The sequence below is a fragment of the Trichomycterus rosablanca genome, chromosome 10 (genome assembly GCF_030014385.1).
Source record: "Trichomycterus rosablanca isolate fTriRos1 chromosome 10, fTriRos1.hap1, whole genome shotgun sequence".
Lineage (NCBI taxonomy): Eukaryota > Metazoa > Chordata > Actinopteri > Siluriformes > Trichomycteridae > Trichomycterus > Trichomycterus rosablanca.
The window spans coordinates 6,642,440-6,662,194 of NC_085997.1; the positions used below are offsets into that span (position 1 = coordinate 6,642,440).

The 19,755-nt window shown below is 39.9% G+C and overlaps 2 non-coding genes across 2 annotated transcripts; both read left to right on the forward strand.

Annotated features, from left to right (window-relative positions):
* The first annotated feature begins 5,040 nt into the window (after nt 1-5,040).
* On the forward strand, nt 5,041-5,123 carry trnal-cag (transfer RNA leucine (anticodon CAG)). The gene has a single exon. It is a non-coding gene; the product is annotated as a tRNA-Leu (tRNA).
* Nucleotides 5,124-18,389: 13,266 nt separating this feature from the next.
* Nucleotides 18,390-18,472, forward strand: trnal-cag (transfer RNA leucine (anticodon CAG)). The gene has a single exon. It is a non-coding gene; the product is annotated as a tRNA-Leu (tRNA).
* Nucleotides 18,473-19,755: the final 1,283 nt, after the last annotated feature.

The window sequence follows — 19,755 nt, forward strand, 5'->3', positions numbered from 1 at the left end:
TTTCTTTCTTTATTTTGTAAAAACTGTTGTATAAAAGCAATAGAACACTTGAGGTCGTGTGTTATCGCGAATAACACGCGTGCCTGCGACCGAATCACAGCCGTGATGTTATTCGCGATAACACACTCCCTCTCGTGTTCTATTGCTTGAGTCTAACGCAATATTAACTGTATTCATATTATGCCATCTAGTGATCGATTTAATAGCCTACAACAAGCACAAACAGGGTTTGAGTTCTTAACAAATAATCCAGTCAGTTAAAAACCCAACAAGAAGGCTGTACCTAATACACTCATACCAGAGAAAACACACCCTAACATGCTAGTGCCGTACAGTGCTAACAATGGTCCACCCAAAAACATTATTTGGTCAGTTGGAGATCTCATATGGGGCTCCCTTTCGATTGATATATGATTTACAACCTAGTGACAAAGTGTACAGTGCAGCAAATGGGTTACAGTCAGTACATTTACTATACATAATAATGTGAAAAGATTAAGCAGTTCGTACAAATATTAGTCCGTGTGGGGCGAGAGGTGGTGGTGATGGTACCCAAGCTAGTCAGGATGAGGTCTAAAACGCTGAGTTCAGGTCACAGTGTCCCATGGAGGTGTGGGTTTGAATCCCACTTCTGACTGCTAGTGCTTTATACACATTATGTCTTTAACCCTCTAAGACACATAATAATGTGAAAAGATTCAGCACTTTGTACAAATCTTTGGCCATGTGGGGGTGTTGTTGGTAATTGGCATTAAGAACTTGCAAGCATGTCAGGATGGCCGAGCGGTCTAAGGCGCTGCGTTCAGGTCGCATTCTCCCCTGGAGGCGTGGGTTCGAATCCCACTTCTGACATCTCATGCTTTATGCAAGTTTACTTCTTTAGAGGACACAGCCATCAGGGAATACAGTTTGCATGAACTTGGTGTACATGGTCTATGACAATGCTGAGGTAGGTGGTATGTGTCAAAGTAACATCCGCATGGATGCCAGGACCCTGGTTTCTGATTTCTAAAAATGTGAGAAATTTAAACGTATTCATTCTGATCATGAAGTATGTTTATTCAGCGTCTATTTACATTGTTACAGCAGTATTTTACAATTGAAATGTTCACATTATTTAAATGTATGTAAAGTACATTGTATACTAGCTGTTTACTTTTTTCCTAAGTAAAAACTGTCATTACCTCAACATGTCATTACCAACACATATCTTCTTGTGAGGGTAAAGACACTTAGTGATGGTAATAACAGGTTTTTAGTTTCACCATCACTATTTTATTAACTCTTTAATAATTAAAGCTAATTAAAGCTAAATAAGCATAATGGTTTTATTATACAAGGAAACATAAATTTTCACTGATTAGTCAATATGGCCCACAAGATATCAGCAGAGATCCAGTAAAATATCAGTAATTACATGAAAAAGAAAAGTTAAGCTTAAAGTAATATCACAACCTTCAAAATGGGAACAAAGACGCAAATGCACATAAGGTAGTAAAGTTACATATAATCACAACCCCCTTCCCCTAACCACCACCACCACAAGTCCAACAAAATCAAAGAGAGAATGCACTTCATAAAAGACCTCACATTGTTCATCCTAAATGCTAAGATCAACATTTAAATAAAGTGAGTCTTAGATCGTTTAAAAGCAACGCATAATATAAACAAGAGTACGTGAGTTTAAACACGTTGCACCCTCACTTTATAATGCAGCATCAACGCTCTGTTAGTACATTATACAGTTTGGTGGGTTCTTTGAAAGGGGAATTAGCTCAAATGGTAGAATGCTTGCTTAGCACGTGAGAGGTAGCGGGATCGATGCCCACATTCTCCAGAAACATTATGATTATTTAAGGGTAACATGTAATATGAAACTTGTTGCGGCATTGCTTAATGAAACACAGCATCAAAAATTTGGTCAGGATTTAAGTGAGTCTTTAAGGCAACATAAAATACGTGGGTATTAATATGTAAAACTCAGTGCATTATTAGGCTGCACATAAATATAGATTTAAACTGGGCGTAAGGCAAGGCAAGGCAAGGCAAGTTTATTTATATAGCACCTTTCATACACAGTGGCAATTCAAAGTGCTTTACATAAGGAAAAATTAAAAGCATTAAAACATTCCTGAGATCTAGAACCTCAGAAAGACTTCTTGCAAACATTTAGTTACAATTAAGACAACATGAAATTCAAACAAGAGAGATAAAAATTAAGAACATGAAAAATTAAAAGAAAATATTGTAAAATATACCCTACAATTTGGGAAATACGAAATTAAAACAAGAGAGATAAGCAATTAAAACATGAAAACTAAAAGAAAATATAGTAAAATATACACTACAATTTAGAATGTACACTACTCTATAAAAAGAATTATTAAGAGCATGAAAAACTAAAAGAAATAGGGTAATAGCAAAAATTTCGAGCTCAATCATAGGCACAAGAAAAAAGAAAAGTTTTTAACCTGGATTTAAACATTTCTACATTTGCGGAACATCTAATATCTCCTGGCAGTCTGTTCCAGTTATATGCAGCCCAACAGCTAAATGCTGCTTCACCATGTTTAGTTTGGACTCTGAGCTCAACTAGCTGACCTGAGTCCATGGATCTAAGAGATCTACTAGGTTTATATTCTCTAAACATATCTGAGATGTATTCTGGGCCGAACCCATTCAGTGATTTATAGACCAGTAGCAGCACTTTAAATTCTATTCTGTAACTAACCGGAAGCCAGTGTAGAGATTTTAGAACTGGAGTGATGTGCTCAGTTCTCTTCGTCTTAGTTAAAACTCTAGCAGCAACGTTCTGAATGAGCTGTAACTGTTTAATTGTCTTTTTGGGAAGTCCAGTTAAGTGACTATTACAATAGTCCACCCTACTGGAGATAAAAGCATGGATCAGCTTCTCTAGGTCTTGTTGGCACACTAGACCCTTGATTTTGGCTATATTTCTAAGATGGTAGAAGGCTGTTTTGGTGATGGTTTTAATATGGCTGGTGAATGTAAGATCTGAGTCTATTAGCACGCCAAGATTTCGGACTTGGTCTTTGGTTTTTAGAGCCCGGGAACTGAGGTGCTCACTGACACTAGACCTCTTTTCTTTGCTGCCAAACACCACAATCTCTGTTTTGTCCTTATTTAACTGTAAAAAATTCTGGCTCATCCAGTTATTGATGTCCTCCAGACACTGACACAGTGAATCTATTGGGCTGTAATCATCTGGTGAGAGAGCCAGATATATCTGTGTGTCATCTGCATAACTATGGTAATCAATGTTGTTAGCCTGTAGCATTTGGCCTAATGGCAGCATATAAAGATTGAACAGAAGAGGTCCGAGAACCGATCCCTGGGGGATTCCACATGTCATAGCCACCCTGTCAGATTCACAGCTGCCAATAGTGACGAAGTAACTCCGGTCTTCTAAATAAGACTTGAACCAATTAAGGACTGTTCCGGAAAGTCCAACACAGTTTTCCAACCTATCCAGCAGTATTCTATGATCTACAGTGTCAAAGGCAGCACTAAGATCCAGTAAAACCAGAACTGATATTTTACCTGAGTCAGTATTCAGCCGTAGATCATTTAACACTTTTATGAGAGCCGTTTCAGTGCTGTGGTGAGCTCGAAAGCCTGACTGAAATTTGTCAAAATAACCACTGGAATTCAAAAAACTGCTGACTTGATTGTAAACAACTTTCTCAATGATCTTAGCTATGAAAGGAAGATTTGAGATCGGCCTGTAGTTGTTTAACACAGACGCATCCAGAGTTCTCTTTTTTTAGGAGTGGCTTAATGGCAGCTGTTTTCAGTGACTTTGGGAAAACGCCTGATGCTAGTGAGCCATTAACTATTTGTTGCAAATCAGTTTTTACAGAGTTAAAAATAGTTTTAAAAAATTCAGATGGCAGTATGTCGAGACAACATGTCGATGATTTAAGATGCTGAACTGTTTTCTCCAGAGTTTTTTGGTCTATTGTATTAAATTGTGACATAATAGTCATGTTATTTTTAGGTGTCTGTAGGGGCGGCATGGTAAACGTATGCACGTATGCGTACAACTAGTTGGTGTGGAGAACATGTAACACATACAGTGTGCAATTATTTCAAGCTTATCAAGTACATGATATTTCACTCAATGATATCTCACAAAGTACAAATTTTTCAACTTTCTAATTAAACCACGTAGTACGGGACATTACCGCTTACCTAATGCGGAAACAACTCGCCCGAACAGGGACTTGAACCCTGGACCCTCAGAATAAAAGTCTGATGCTCTACCGACTGAGCTATCCAGACTCTGCAAGTGGTTGTAACTTTAACAAATGTTGTCCTGTAGAACAGTTCCAGAAAGAACACCCAAAAAACCTTTAAGAAACACTTCTTAGTACTACATACATTAGTTGTATTCCACACAGATCAGCATGCGACATCGTTTTAATTTATAACTGTATTCATATTATGCCATCTAATGGACGATTGAATAGCCTACAACGAGCACAAACAGGGTTTGAGTTCTTAATAAATAATCCAGTCAGTTAAAAACCCAACAAGAAGGCTGTACCTAATACAATCATACCAGAGAAAACACACCCTAACATGCTAGTGCCGTACAGTGCTAACAATAGTCCACCCAAAAACATTATTTGGTCAGTTGGAGATCTTATATGGGGCTCCCTTTCTATTGATCTATGATTTACAGCCTAGTGACAAAGTGTACAGTGCAGCAAATGGGTTACAGTCAGTACATTTACTATACATAATAATGTGAAAAGATTAAGCAGTTCGTACAAATCTTAGTCCGCGTGGGGCGAGGGTGGTGGTGATGGTACCCAAGCTAGTCAGGATGAGGTCTAAAACGCTGTGTTCAGGTCACAGTGTCCCATGGAGGCGTGGGTTTGACTGCTAGTACTTAATACAAATTTATGTCTTTAACCCTCTAACATACATAATAATGTGAAAAGATTCAGCACTTTGTACAAATCTTTGACCATGTGGGGGTGTTGTTGGTAATTGGCATTAGGACCTTGCAAGAGTGTCAGGATGGCCGAGCGGTCTAAGGCGCTGCGTTCAGGTCGCAGTCTCCCCTGGAGGCGTGGGTTCGAATCCCACTTCTGACATCTCATGCTTTATACGAAGTTACTTCTTTAGAGTCAACAGCCATCAGGGAATACAGTTTTCATCAAAGGGTGTACATGGTCTGCAACAATGCTGAGGTAGGTGGTACGTGTCAAAGTAACATCCACATGGATGCCAGGACCTTGGTTTTTCATCTCTAAAAATGTGAGAAATTTAATCATGTATTTATACTGATCATAAAGTATGTTTATTCAGCGTCTATTTACATTGTTACAGCAGTATTTTACTATTTAAATGTTCACATTATTTTAATTTATGTAAAGTACATCGTATACTAGCTGTTTACTTTTTTCCCTAAGTAAAAACTGTCATTACCTCAACATGTCATTACCAACACATAACTTGTTGTGATGGTAAAGACACTTAGTGATGGTAATAACAGGTTTTTAGTTTCACCATCACTATCTTATTAACTGTTTAATAATGAAAGCTAATTAAAGCTAAATAAGCATAATGGTTTTATTATACAAGGAAATGCATAAATTTTTACTGATTAGTCAATATGGCCCACAAGATATCAGCAGAGATCTAGTAAAATATCAGTAATTACATGAAAAAGAAAAGGTAAGTTTAAAGCAACATCAAAACCTTCAAAATGGGAGCAAAAGTGCATCGTAAGGGGAATTAGCTCAAATGGTAGAGCGCTCGCTTAGCGTGCGAGGTAGCGGTATCGATGCCCGCATTCTCCAGTGCAGATACCTTATGATTATTTAAGGGTATCATGTAATATGAAACTCATTGCGGCATCGCTTAATCGCAGCTTCAAAAATTAGATCATGATTTAAGTGAGTCTTTAAGGCAACAAAAAATATGTGGGTATTAATATGTAAAACTCAGCGCATTATTAGGCTGCACATAAATATAGATTTAAACTGTCCTCTATTTACTACAGTCTGTTTGAAACAACTGGACGTACAACTAGTTGGTGTGGAGAACATGTTACACATACAGTGTGCTATTATTTCAAGCTTATTGAAATACATGATATTTCACTTAGAAATATCTCACAAAGTACAAATTCTTCAACTTTCTAAATAAACCATGTAGTACGTGACATTACCGCTTACCCAACACAGTAAGAAACAACTTGGCCAAACAGGGACTTGAACCCTGGACCCTCAGATTAAAAGTCTGATGCTCTACCGACTGAGCTATCCAGAATCTGCAAGCAGCTTTAATCCTCACAAGGATGTGACTTGAGAGGCCGTGCGTTACTGTGATTTTAGCACGGGGATGACGTTTTTGGCACGACGCGAAGCGGAGCCAATCAGATTTTAGGACCGGAACTATCCGTTTTATAATACAAATTATAAAACGGATAGTTCCGGTCCTAAAATCTGATTGGCTGAGCCGCGTTCGAAGCCGTTGTAAAATCCCCGATAAACGCACACCTATGACCACCTCACATCATTCCATATTAATACTCCACTGAAAAGAAAAAATTGTTATGTTCGCCCTCATGTTGCCTAGCAACACTGTTAATCGAACTACCTTGCGTCGCGGAAGAATGCTTTATTGTAAGTTTATACTCAATAAATACATTTATGAATTAAACATTGTTGTATTTATTGTATTTTATAGTGACCGCCGTTTTATAAAAGCAATAAGCCACTCGAGACCGTGCGTTACTGCTATGATTTTAGCACGGGAAAGAAGTTTTAGGCACTCCGCTTCGCAAAAACGCCATTCCCCGTGCTAAAATCACAGTAACGCACGGCCTCTCGTGGCTTATTGCTTTACTTTAACATACGTTGTCCTGTAGAACAGTTCCAGCAAGAACACAAAAAAAAAACCCTTAAGAAACACTTCTTAGTACTACATACATTAGTTGTATTCCACACAGGTCAGCATGCGACATCGTTTTACATTTACATTTTACATTTTCAGCATTTAGCAGATGCTCTTATCCAGAGCGACTTACAGAAGTGCTTCCAAAGTGAAAATTTAATTTCGTTTAGTTAGGTAAACAAGTTTAGTTAACTAAATTAAGTTTAGGTAAACAACAGTCGAAGAACACAAATCTGCTAAAACCTGTTAGAACCAAAGTGTTTTTTTTTTTTTTTTTTTTTGGAAATGGAAAAGGATGGAACAAGATGTTAGTAAATAAGTACAAGTCAGCTTAAATGCTTAGTAAAGAGGTGGGTTTTTAATCGCTTTTTAAAGACAGCAAGAGACTCAGATGTTCGGACGGACAGAGGAAGTTCATTCCACCACTTGGGCACTAGAACAGAGAAGAGCCTTGATGCTTGTCTTCCTTTAGTCCTGGATGGAGGCTCAAGTCGAGCGAGACTGGTAACTCGGAGGTTGCGTGGTACAGAGCGGGGTTTGATTAGACCACGAAGGTAGCTTGGGGCTGGTCCATTTTTGGCTTTGTAGGCGAGCATCAGTGTTTTAAACTGAATGCGTTCAGCTACAGGAAGCCAGTGAAGAGAACGCAGCAGTGGGGTGATGTGGCAGTGTTTGGGCTGGTTAAAAACCAGACGGGCAGCTGCATTTTGAATGAGCTGCAAGGGTTTAATAGTGGACATGGGAGCTCCTGCCAGAAGGGAGTTGCAGTAGTCCAACCGTGAGATTACAAGTGATTGCACCAGAATCTGGGTAGCTTTCCTGGAGAGAAATGGCCGAATCTTCCTGATGTTGTACAGGAGGAACCGGCACGATCTTGTCATGTTGGCTAAATAAGGAGAGAAGGTCAGCTGGTTATCCAGGACAGCACCAAGACTTCTTACCTTATCAGATGGTCTGATCTGGGAGTCATCCAGAGAAATGACTAGGTCCTGGGTTGGAGACTGATCTCCAGGAATAAGCAACACCTCTGTCTTGCTGGGATTAAGTTTTAGATGATGAGCTGACATCCATTGTGAGATATCTCGCAGACATGCTGAGATGCGAGCTGAGACTTGTGTGTCTGAAGGAGGAAATGACAGAACGAGCTGAGTGTCATCTGCATAGGAGTGGTAGGAGAAGCCATGGGAGGCTATGACCTTACCCAGAGAGCGGGTGTAGATAGAGAAAAGAAGTGGGCCAAGTACAGAGCCCTGAGGAACACCGGTTGAGAGAGTGCATGGGGGAGATATGGATCCCCTCCATGACACTTGGTAGGAGCGCCCTTCGAGGTAGAAGGCCATCCATTGCCATGCTGAACCTGTTACACCAAGGTTTGAGAGTGTGGACAAGAGAATGCTGTGATTCACGGTGTCGAAGGCTGCGGAGAGGTCAAGAAGAATAAGGACAGATGACAGTTTGGCTGCTTTGGCTGCATGAAGCTTCTCAGTGCTGTTTCCGTAGAATGCGCTGCCTTGAAGCCAGACTGGTACGGATCGTGGAGGTCATTCTGAGTGAGAAAGGCAGATAGTTGGTTATAGACAGCACGTTCAAGAATCTTTGACAGAAAAGAGAGGAGTGAGACAGGTCTGTAGTTGTTAATGTCTGTAGTGTCTAGTGTAGGTTTCTTAAGAAGGGGAATGACCTGAGCCTTCTTAAAAGCAGTAGGGACGGCACCTGATGTCAGGGAGTTGTTGATGATGGGTGTGATGAAGGGGATTAGGTCCTGTGAGATGTCTTTGAGGATGGTGGATGGTATAGGGTCGAGTGTGCATGTAGTGGGATTGCTGGATGAGAGGAGCTGTGCAACCTCATCCATGGTGAGTGGGGTGAAGCTGGTGAGTGTGTTGGTGGGTTGAGGGTCAGTTGAAAGTGGGTCAGTCGGAGAGAAGGATTGATTGATTTTGTCAATCTTGTCCTGAAAGAATGTTGCAAAGTCAGTAGCAGTAAGAGGGGCAGATGGGGGAGGAGGAAGAGGGTTCAGAAGAGAGGAAAAGATAGCATGAAGCTTACGTGGGTCAGCAGAAGATTGTTCAAGCTTGGCTTTGTAAAAAGATGTTTTTGAAGCAGTCACGTCAGATGAGAACCTGGACAGCAGATCGTGGTAGGAGTGGAGATCAACACCAAGCTTAGATTTTCTCCACTTTCTCTCAGCTGCCCTTAATTCTCTTCTGTTGCTGCGCAATGCATCTGAAAGCCAAGGAGCAGGGTGAGAAGGTTTTCCTTGTTTAAGGGTAAGAGGACAGAGCTGATCGAGGACAATATTAAACCAGTTAAACATGGCCTACTACTGCTGATATCTCACAAATCAGTGATTATAAATAATGAATGGCATTTGAAATAATAAAAAACTAAGACTAAGATTTGTACTAACTTTTGTATCTTTTCACATTATTATGTATGGTAGAGGGTTAAAGAAGTAGATTTGTATAAATCATGAGCTGTCAGAAATGGAATTCGAACCCACGCCTCCAGGAGAGACTGCGACCTGAACACAGCGCCTTAGACCACTCGGCCATCCTGACCTGAATGCACATTATGAAAGACAATTTTCCTCAACACCCCCACATGGCCACAGATTCGTACGAACTGCTGAATCTTTTTACATTATTATGTATGTTAGAGGGTTAAAGACATAAGTTTGTATAAAGCACTAGCAGTCAGAAGTTCAAACCCACGCCTCAATGAGAGACTGTGACCTGAACGCAGCTCGTTAGACCGCATCCTGACTAGCTTGGGTACCATCGACACCACCCTCGCCCCACACGGACTAATATTTGTACGAACTTTTCACATTATTATGTACAGTATATGTACTGACTGTAACCCATTTGCTGCACTGTACACTTTGTCACTAGGCTGTAAACCATATTTCAATAGAAAGGGAGCCCCATATGAGATCTCCAACTGACCAAATAATGTTTTTTGGATGGACCATTGTTAGCACTGTAACGGCACTTGCATGTTAGGGTGTGTTTTCTCTGGTATGAGTGTATTAGGTACAGCCTTCTTGTTGGGTTTTTAACTGACTGGATTATTTATTAAGATTATTTATTATTTTTTAAGAACTCAAACCCTGTTGTGCTCGTTGTTTGCCTATTAGTTCCTCGTTGCCTTGTTGCTGTAGCTCAAGCAGCTTGTTCTGTTGAAACTGTGACTGTAGTCTGTCAGGGAGCAGTGGCTGAGCATTGGGAAGCCATGCTCATATAGTGGTTAGTACTCTGCGTTGTGGCCGTAGGAACCCCGGTTCGAATCCAAGTCACGGCACTGTCTTTTTGTATGCCGTGCTTCAAAGGTTTCTATTCTCTCCTCTGGCAAGAGACCGAAATGAAAGTAATGAAAGCTTCAGGAAAGTCAGAACCATAGTCAAACAGGGGCCAGTGGCGCAATGGATAACGCGTCTGACTACGGATCAGAAGATTCTAGTTTCGACTCCTGGCTGACTTGGTTACCTTATGCCTTTTTTTTGTCTCTCTAACTCCTTGTGTATGGAGCACCAACAATGCATCCAACAATGGAGGTCTTGTCAAAGTGAAAAAGACTTGTCAGAGCGGAAAGAAGTGGCTGATGCTGTTGGAACTATGACTGCAGTCTATCAGGGAGCAGCCGACATAAGCCACCAGTGGCAGACTGCTGGGAAGCCGTGATCGTATAGTGGTTAGTACTCTGCGTTGTGGCCACAGCAATCCAGGTTCGAATCCGGGTCACGGCACTGTCCTTTCGTATGCCGTGCTTCGAAGGTTTCTATTCTCACCTTGTTCTAACTCCTTGTGTATGGTTCTCTGTACCCCAGATCCAACAATGCAGGTCTTGTCAAGGTGACAAAGACTTGGTAGAGCGGAAAGAAGTGGCTGATGCTGGCACCAGCCGATACTGAGCTTTGCAGATTCTGGCGTCAGCCGGTCAGGATTCCTGATTTTTACCCAGGTTTTTGACTTCCGGTATGGGAATTGGCCTTTATAATTGGACTCGAGCAAAACTCTGTGTATTAGTTCCTCGGCGCCTTGTTGCTGTAGCTCAAGTAGCTTGCAGTTCAAATCTTAGGCCATGTGGGGGTGTTGAGGAAAATTGGCATTGGTAACGTGCAAGCAAGTCAAGATGGCCAAGCAGTCGTTCAGCTCGCAGTCTCCCCTGGAGCCGTGGGTTAGAATCCCCCTTCTGACAGCTCATGCTTTATACCTTCAAAATGGGAACAAAGATGCAAATGCACATAAGGTATTACAGTTACAAATAATCACAAACACCCCACCACCACCATTAAAAAGAAAACCCTCCAGCAGCACTGCAACAAGAACAGAAGAATCTCCTACAAGTCCAACCAAATCAAAGAGAATGCACTTCATAAAAGACCTCATCTCCGAATATGGCTGCATGTTAGCACTGTCGGCTGACTGAGACTTTTTGAAGACTTACATAAAGCAGCATCAACCCTTAAGTCTGTCTGTCAGTGGTACAAAGACAGTTATGCAGCATTAACGCTCTGCTCTGTCAGTACATTACAATTTGCAAAGGGTAAAGCAGGTTCATAGTAGGGGGAATTAGCTCAAATGATAGAGCGCTCGCTTAGCATGTGAGAGGTAGCGGTATCGATGCCTGCATTCTCCAGTGCAGAAACATTATAATCATTTAAGGCATCACGTAATATGAAACTTGTTGCGTCAATGCTCACTGAAACGCAGCATCAACATTTACAATGTTACAATGACATTTATGCTCTATTTTCACTCAAATCATTTTTTAATTTTTTTAAAGATTTTTTAAAAATCATTTTTGATTTTTAAATTGCCAAACGCAATAACTTGTAATTTTTCAATTTTGAAATGTTTTTGGTTAAAGCAGCGGTACGTGACATTTTGTTGGTTTTTCATCTGGTGAACTGCTTTGTAAAAGATGAACAGCTGAAACTCACGACATCCCCTTTAAATGCAGCATCAACCCTTAAGTCAGTCTGTCAGTGGTACAAAGACAGTTATTATTTTTTTCAGTTCGTCCTAAAAGCTGGGATGAACATTTTAAATAAACTGAGTCTGTGATGATATAAAAGCACCGCATAATATAGAAAAGAGTACGTGAGATTAAACACGTTGCACTCCTACTTAATGCAGCATCAATGCTCTGTTAATCCATTAAAATTTACAAAGGGTAAAGGATAGTTTTTGTAATAGAAAACTAAGACTAACTAGGACTAAGATTTGTACGAACTGTAATATCTTTTCACATTAGTATGTATGGTAGTGGGTTAATGACATAAATTTGTATCAAGTATGTGCTGTCAGAAGTGGGATTCGAACCCACATCTCCAGGAGGGACTGCAATCTGAACACAGTGCCTTAGACCGCTCAGCCATCCTGACTAGCCAGGAAATGATTAATACCACTCTCACCCCACACGGATTGAGATTTGTACTAACTCCTTAATCTGTAACCTATTTGCTGCACTGTACACTTTGTCACTAGGCTGTAAATCATATATCAATAGAAAGGGAGCCCCACTTCAGCTGACCAAATAATGTTTTTTGGGTGGACCATTCTTAGCACTGTAACGGCACTAGCATGTTAGGGTGTGTTTTCTCTGGTATGAGTGTAGTAGGTACAGCCTTCTTGTTGGCTTTTTAACTGACTGGATTATTTGTTACGAACTCAAACCCGGTTTGTGCTTGTTGTAGGCTATTCAATCGTCCACAAGATTGAATAATATGAATACAGTTAATATTGTATTATATAATAGAATGATTATAAAGCTGAGTCTGAGCTTAAACACTTGCACCCTGACTTTATAATGCAGCATCAACACTGTCAGTACATTACAATTTCCAATCAAAGCCCACATTCTCCAATGCCGAAACATTATGATCACTTAAAGGCAACACATAATATGAAAGTCGTTGCTCACTGAAACGCTGCATCAAACATTAGGTCAGTCTGTAAGTTCTACAGTGACAGTTATGCTCTATTTTTACTCAAATCCTTTGGTTTAAAGACCTTTTTTGACTTGTTTAAATTGACAAATGTAGCGCCCCCTAGCACCCCTGGCTGTATTTGGAAAGCGCTGCCTGACTTCTTTTAATTGTTTAAGAAATCTCTTTCTTTGTGGTAATGTAAGGATTTAAAAGGGCCACTACTTATCAGTACTTACGGTTATTTTATATTTAAGCTATACTCTTATTTAAACCAAAAAAACTACTTCAATTACCCTATATATATGTGGTACTAACCTTGCACAAAAAAACCTGCGACTAACACCATTTACAGTAGCTGTATTAACATTATCCCTGACTCACATACCAAACTTGTATACGTTAATAATACTTAAACAAATTAACTATTTACTCATTTACACAATCATTAATATGCATTTCAAACCCCAATATATTTTACAAAAATGTTATAATACAATAAAAAAAAGGGTACCCAAAATTACCGTTGCAGGCCTGATCCAACCTAATAGTCCCAATCAGCACAGATCACGAAGTATATTTGGTCGGTTGTGGTGGAGCTGTCCACGTTCTTTGTTTACATGGATGAAACAGAAAAAATCCACCAGCCTTTCTCCTTTTGATCTTGGATGAATCAATCAGAGTTTATCCGATGCTTTTAATCCACTGTAATCGGCACAGCTGCTGAGGAAGCGTACTGCCTTCAATGTCCATGCGCGTAAACTCAAGAGACGAAGTTCACGGCTGATACAGCATAAACAATGTCACTAATCGACTGCAAGATGTTAATATAAGACTCACTGTCTGTTTGTCTTTACGCATCAAGAGAGATAAATCCTAAACAGGTGTTTTACCCGCTTCCATGACACTTTTTTCTTCTTTTCCACCCACTTTCTCCCACTCTTTTCCCGACCTGTGACAGTTCATGCTGATTGGCTTAAAATAAATCAAGGGAGGGCTATACATACACTTTACTTTAAACAGCATAAAACAGCCAGAACATTATTTACAGAACAAATAAGAACAACTTATTTACTAGTTATAAATTAACATAAACAAAATATTAGTAATCTCCAAATTTTAATTGGGCTACACAAACACACAATAACTTATAATTCTCCAATTTTGAAATGTCTCAGAGTTTTATCTAAAATGACTTTTTGTTAAAGTAGCGGTACGTGACTTTTGAATGGTTTTTCATCTGGTGAAACTACTTCATAGAAGATGAACAGCTGAAACTCACGACATCCCCTTTAAAATGCTGAAAAATGACATCCCCTTTAAAAAGCACGAATGCTGTTTTTTTACTTCAGCTCAGCATTTAATACCGTAATCCCTTCCAAGTTAGTCACTAAACTTGGAGATCTGGGTATTAACACCTCCGTTTGTCACTGGATTATGGACTTTCTTACCAACAGACCTCAGCATGTTAGGTCAGGCCACACCTACTCCATCACCATCTCACTCAATACAGGCGTACCACAGGGCTGTGTGCTGAGCCCATTCCTCTACTCCCTTTTCACCCACGACTGCAGGCCTGTGCATGGATCCAACTCCATCATTAAGTTTGCTGACGACACCACGGTGATTGGACTCATCAGTAACAACGATGAGACAGCCTACAGGGAGGAGGTACAGCATCTGGCCACATGGTGTGAGGACAACAATCTGCTCCTCAACAACAACAAAACTAAAGAGCTCATCGTGGACTTCAGGAGGGAAGGAGGAGGCACGCATGACCCCATCCACATAGACGGAATAGCTGTTGAACGTGTCTCCAGCTTCAAGTTTTTGGGGACCCACATTTCGGAGGACCTGTCCTGGACCACCAACACCTCCAGCTTGGCCAAGAAGGCTCACCAGTGCCTCTTTTTCCTGAGGACACTCAGGAAACACCATCTGTCTTCGGCCATCCTGGTGAACTTTTACCAATGTGCAATAGAAAGTATCCTGACCAGCAGTATCACAGTCTGGTATGGAAACTGCACTGTTGCAAACCGCAAGGCACTGCAACGAGTGGTGAAAACGGCCCAGCGCATCACAGGGACTTCACTTCCACCCATTGAGGACGTCCAGAGGAAACGCTGTCTGCGTCGAGCTCGCAGCATTCTTAAGGACTCCTCCCACACTGCACACAGACTATTTGCCCTTCTGCCCTCTGGCAGGCGCTTTAGGAGCCTCCGGACAAGGACTACTAGACTGAGGAACAGCTTTTTCCCCAGAGCTGTCTCCATATTGAACTCTGTCCCCCGTTAACCCCCCTGCCCCCCCCCCCCACACACACTACAAACATGATAATTTTTATCCTTTTTCCGCTTTGTATTTCACTGGTACATACCTCATTTGTACATAAATCTCATAAATACTGTATATATCTGTTTATTATGTTTTTACGTACTCATTCCTTGATCGTGTCCATAGCACCTTAATCACTTTAACCTGCATAGCACCTTAATATTAATCTGCACCTTAATATGTATATTGTTTATTCTGCACTTTCTGCTTATTGCACTTCTGGTTAGATGCTAAACTGCATTTCGTTGCATTGTACTTGTACATGTGTAATGACAATAAAGTTGAATCTAATCTAATCTAATCTAAAAAAATGCAGCATCAACCCTTAAGTCAGTCTATCAGTGGTACAAAGACAGTTTTGATTGGGTTTCGATCGTCCTAAAGGCTGCGATAAACAGAGTCTGTGATGGTTTAAAAGCAAGGCATAATACAGAAAAGAGTATGTGAGCTTAAACACGTTGCACCCTCACTTTATAATGCAGCATCAACGCTCTGATAGTACATTACAATTTACAAAAGGCTAAAGGGGGTTCATCGTAAGGGGAATTAGCTCAAACGGTATCGTGCTCGCTTAGCATGCGAGAGGTAGCTGGATCGATGCTCGCATTCTCCAATGCAGAAGCATTGCAAACTTTTAAGCACATTTTCCCGTGAGCTAAGTAGGGACTTGTAAATAACATTTAGACTTGTAACGCACTGTAGTTAAAAACATGGTCTTCATACTATTTATTTTGTTCTTCTGTCTGTGTAGGGTTTTTACCATGAAGTAAAATCGAGGGAATCTAAATGCAATTATCCATCCAACAATCCATTCAGTAGCTTTTAACTATTCATGCAAACGAATGACTTTTTATATTTCTATATTGCTCATTGTAGTACTTGTGTCTGCATGGACTTGAACATCACATGACTAAACATTAGGTAGAACTATAGAGACTTATTTACTGTCTTGCCCAAAAACAAACTGGCATAAAGTACTCGACGAGTACAACACACTGAACAATAAAATATAGATGACATACTATAGGCCAGTGAGGTGACTGCTGCTTCTGGGTGTGTAGTTTCTAAATGATCAAGTCAGCACAGGCACAAGCACTACAAGTATTTATAATAAAGTTTATGTTTAATATTGTGTATATACTGTATCCTTTCCCTCCGCCCAGAAATTCCCAGTAAAAAATGACCCACCACAACCCCGTCCAAGATAAAATGTTTGATGAAAATTAAATAAAATAAAAGAATATGCTGCACTTACACGCACCTGAGATAAATCTACTTTTGGTTTAAACTAGACTGTGCTGGTGTTATGTTGGGTTAGTCTGTAACTGAGCAACAGTGTATGCTACAATGACAACTATAACAATGGTTATCACTGCACACTAAGCTATTCAGTTTTTTGTGATTGTCATTTTAAGATAATACTGAATCAGTCATCAATAAGAGGTCAGTCAGGACACAGAAATAACTCATTATGTAAGGGCCAAAATAGTGCAGGATTTACCAACTGTTTAGTGCAGTGCAGTAACAAAACGGCTTTGTAAGGCAAGAACTGAACAAAAAAAAAAAAAGCATTTAATTTGACATAAAATATGTGGGTATTAATATGTACAACTCAGTGCATTATTAGGCTGCACATAATTATAGTTTCAAACGGTCCTCTTTTTACTACAGTGTGTTTGAAACGGCTGGGGGTACAATTTGTTGCTGTTGCTGTTTACACACACAAAGAAAAACATCTCTGGAGGAGAATTTTGCAGGTAGATTACAAACAGATTCCTTTCTTTCACCTTTTTCCTTTTTTTCTATATCAACTGCACGACTGTTTTCCAGTCCTTAAATGTTATGTGCATTTATATGTGGCAAGAGAAAAAAAAATCCATAAAAATCTAATTGAGTTAGCAAAGAACCTTGAATTATACTAAAGGGTTCTTCAAGTAAAAACAGTTCTACCAAGAACACAAAAAGAACCCTTTCAAAAAAACATTATTTGGTCAGTTGGAGTGCTCATATGGGGCTCCCTTTCGATTGATATATGATTTACAACCTAGTGACAAAGTGTACAGTGCAGCAAATGGGTTACAGTCAGTAAATTTATCATACATAATCATGTGAAAAGATTAAGCAGTTTGTACAAATCTTAGTCCGTGTAGGGCGAGGGTGGTGTTGATACTAACTCAGGTAGTTAGGATGGCCGAGCGGTCTAAGGCACTGCGATCAGGTCGCAGTCTCCCCTGGAGGCGTGGGTTTGAATACCACTTCTGACAGCTCATGCTTAATACAAATTTACATCTTTAACCCAATAAGATACATAACAAACTGAAAATATATAGTTTCAGTGAGCAATGACGCATTGACTTTGGTATTACGTGATGCCATTAAATGATCGCAATGTTTGTACACTGGAGAATGCGGGAATTAATCCCGCTACCTCTCGCATGCTAAGCAAACGCGATACCATTTGAGCTAATTCCCCCTACAAAGGACGCTTTGTAAATTGTAATGTACTAACAGAGTGTTGATGCTGCATTATGTAAGGTCCAAAATAGTGCAGGATACACCAACTGTTTAATGTAGTGCAATTACTACAGTCTGTTTGAAACAGCTGGGCGTACAACAAGTTGGTGTGGAGAACATGTTACACATACAGTGTGCTATTATTTCAAGCTGATCAAGTACATGCTATTTCACTTAGAAACATCTCACAAAGTACAAATTCTTTAACTTTCTAAATAAACCATGTAGTACGGGACATTACTGCTCTACCGACTGAGCTATTCGGGCTCTGCAACCTGCTTTAATCCCACAAGGATGTGACATAAATTACAAACTTTAACATACGTTGTCCTGTAAAACTTTCAAGAATTTTAACAATTAATATAAAAAGGTTTTATTGCCAAAAGTATTCACTCGTCTGCCTTCACACGCATATGAACTTGAGTTCACCCTAACACGCTAGTGACGTTACAGTGCTAAGAATGGTCCACCCAAAAAAACATTATTTGGTCAGTTGGAGTGCTTATATGGGGCTTTCTTTCCATTGATATATGATTTACAGCCTAGTGACAAAGTGTACAGTGCAGCAGATGGGTTACAGTCAGTAAATTTACCATACATGATAATGTGAAAAGATTCAGGAGTTTGTACAAATCTTAGTCCGTGTGGGGCGAGGGTGGTATCTGGGGTACTCCAGATAGTCAGGATGGCCGAGCGGTCTAAGGTACTGCGTTCAGGTCGCAGTCTCCCCTGGAGGCGTGGGTTCGAATCCCACTTCTGACAGCTCATGCTTTATACAAATTTACATCTTTAACCCTCTACCATACATAATAATGTGAAAAGATATAACAGTTAGTACTAGTTAGTCTTAGTTTTTTATTATTTCAAATGCCATTAATAATTTATAATCACTGATTTGTGAGATATCAGCAGTAGTAGATCATGTTTAACTGGTTTAATATTGTTTAAGCGCTGATTATCGGCTGTTTTTCGTGAGTATGTTGGGCGGTTTTCCATGCATTTTGGCGGACTTTGAGATGCGCAATCTGGCAACCCTGACTGAAGCGTTCATTCATATTTTGGAGCGATGTATGTTTGTATGATAGAATATAAATAACATCTTTTACAAACTGCTGTCTATTTACATTGACATTTTCTCTTCTGTCTAAACATTTTTGGAATTGGGTTTGTAAAGATAAGGGATACAGTAGATAATATATGTAAAGAGCTAAACTAACCGAGAGAAGCGCTAACGGTGTTGGAAGAGTCTAAAAGAGTTTGGAACATAGTCGTATCATCATAGCAGTACCACACAGTTTTGTCCGTAGCATCCGAAAATATCCAGAAGCTAATATACACAAACTTTTCTTTACAAAATAAACTTACCTTGTTAATAAAGTATGACCACAATTTCTAAACAAACACAGTATCCGCTGCTGCAGTCTCTACACAAACTTTTCTGCACTGAAATCGCAAGGACACATTTTATGGATATTACGGTAATGCACTGAAAACGCGTCCTACAGTCATGCAAGCACATACAACAGTGTGTGAGTTTACACTAATCAACCATAACATTAAAACCACCTCCTTGTTTCTACACTCGCTGTCTATTTTAGTGAGGTGAATTGGAATGTGGAGTTTGCATGTTCTCCCCGTGTCTGCATGGGTTTACTTCGGTGCTCCGGTTTCCTCCCACAGTACAAAGACGTGCAAGTGAGGTGAATTGGAGACACTGAATTGTCCATGACTGTGTTGGATATAAACTTGTGAACTGATGAGTCTTGTGTAATGAGTAACTACTGTTCCTGTCATGAATGTAACCAAAGTGTAAAACATGACGTTATAATCCTAATAAACAAACAGACATTTGATTTGACAGCCAGTTATTGATTACATGCAGATGTTGATACAACTACTAGGCTACTTATATATAATATATATCAATATATATATTATATGTTATGCAGTGATAGCTCAGTGGTTAAGGTACTGGACAAATAAACAAAAGGTTGCTGGTTCAAGCCCCACCACCACCAAGTTGCCACTGTTGGGTCCCTGAGTAA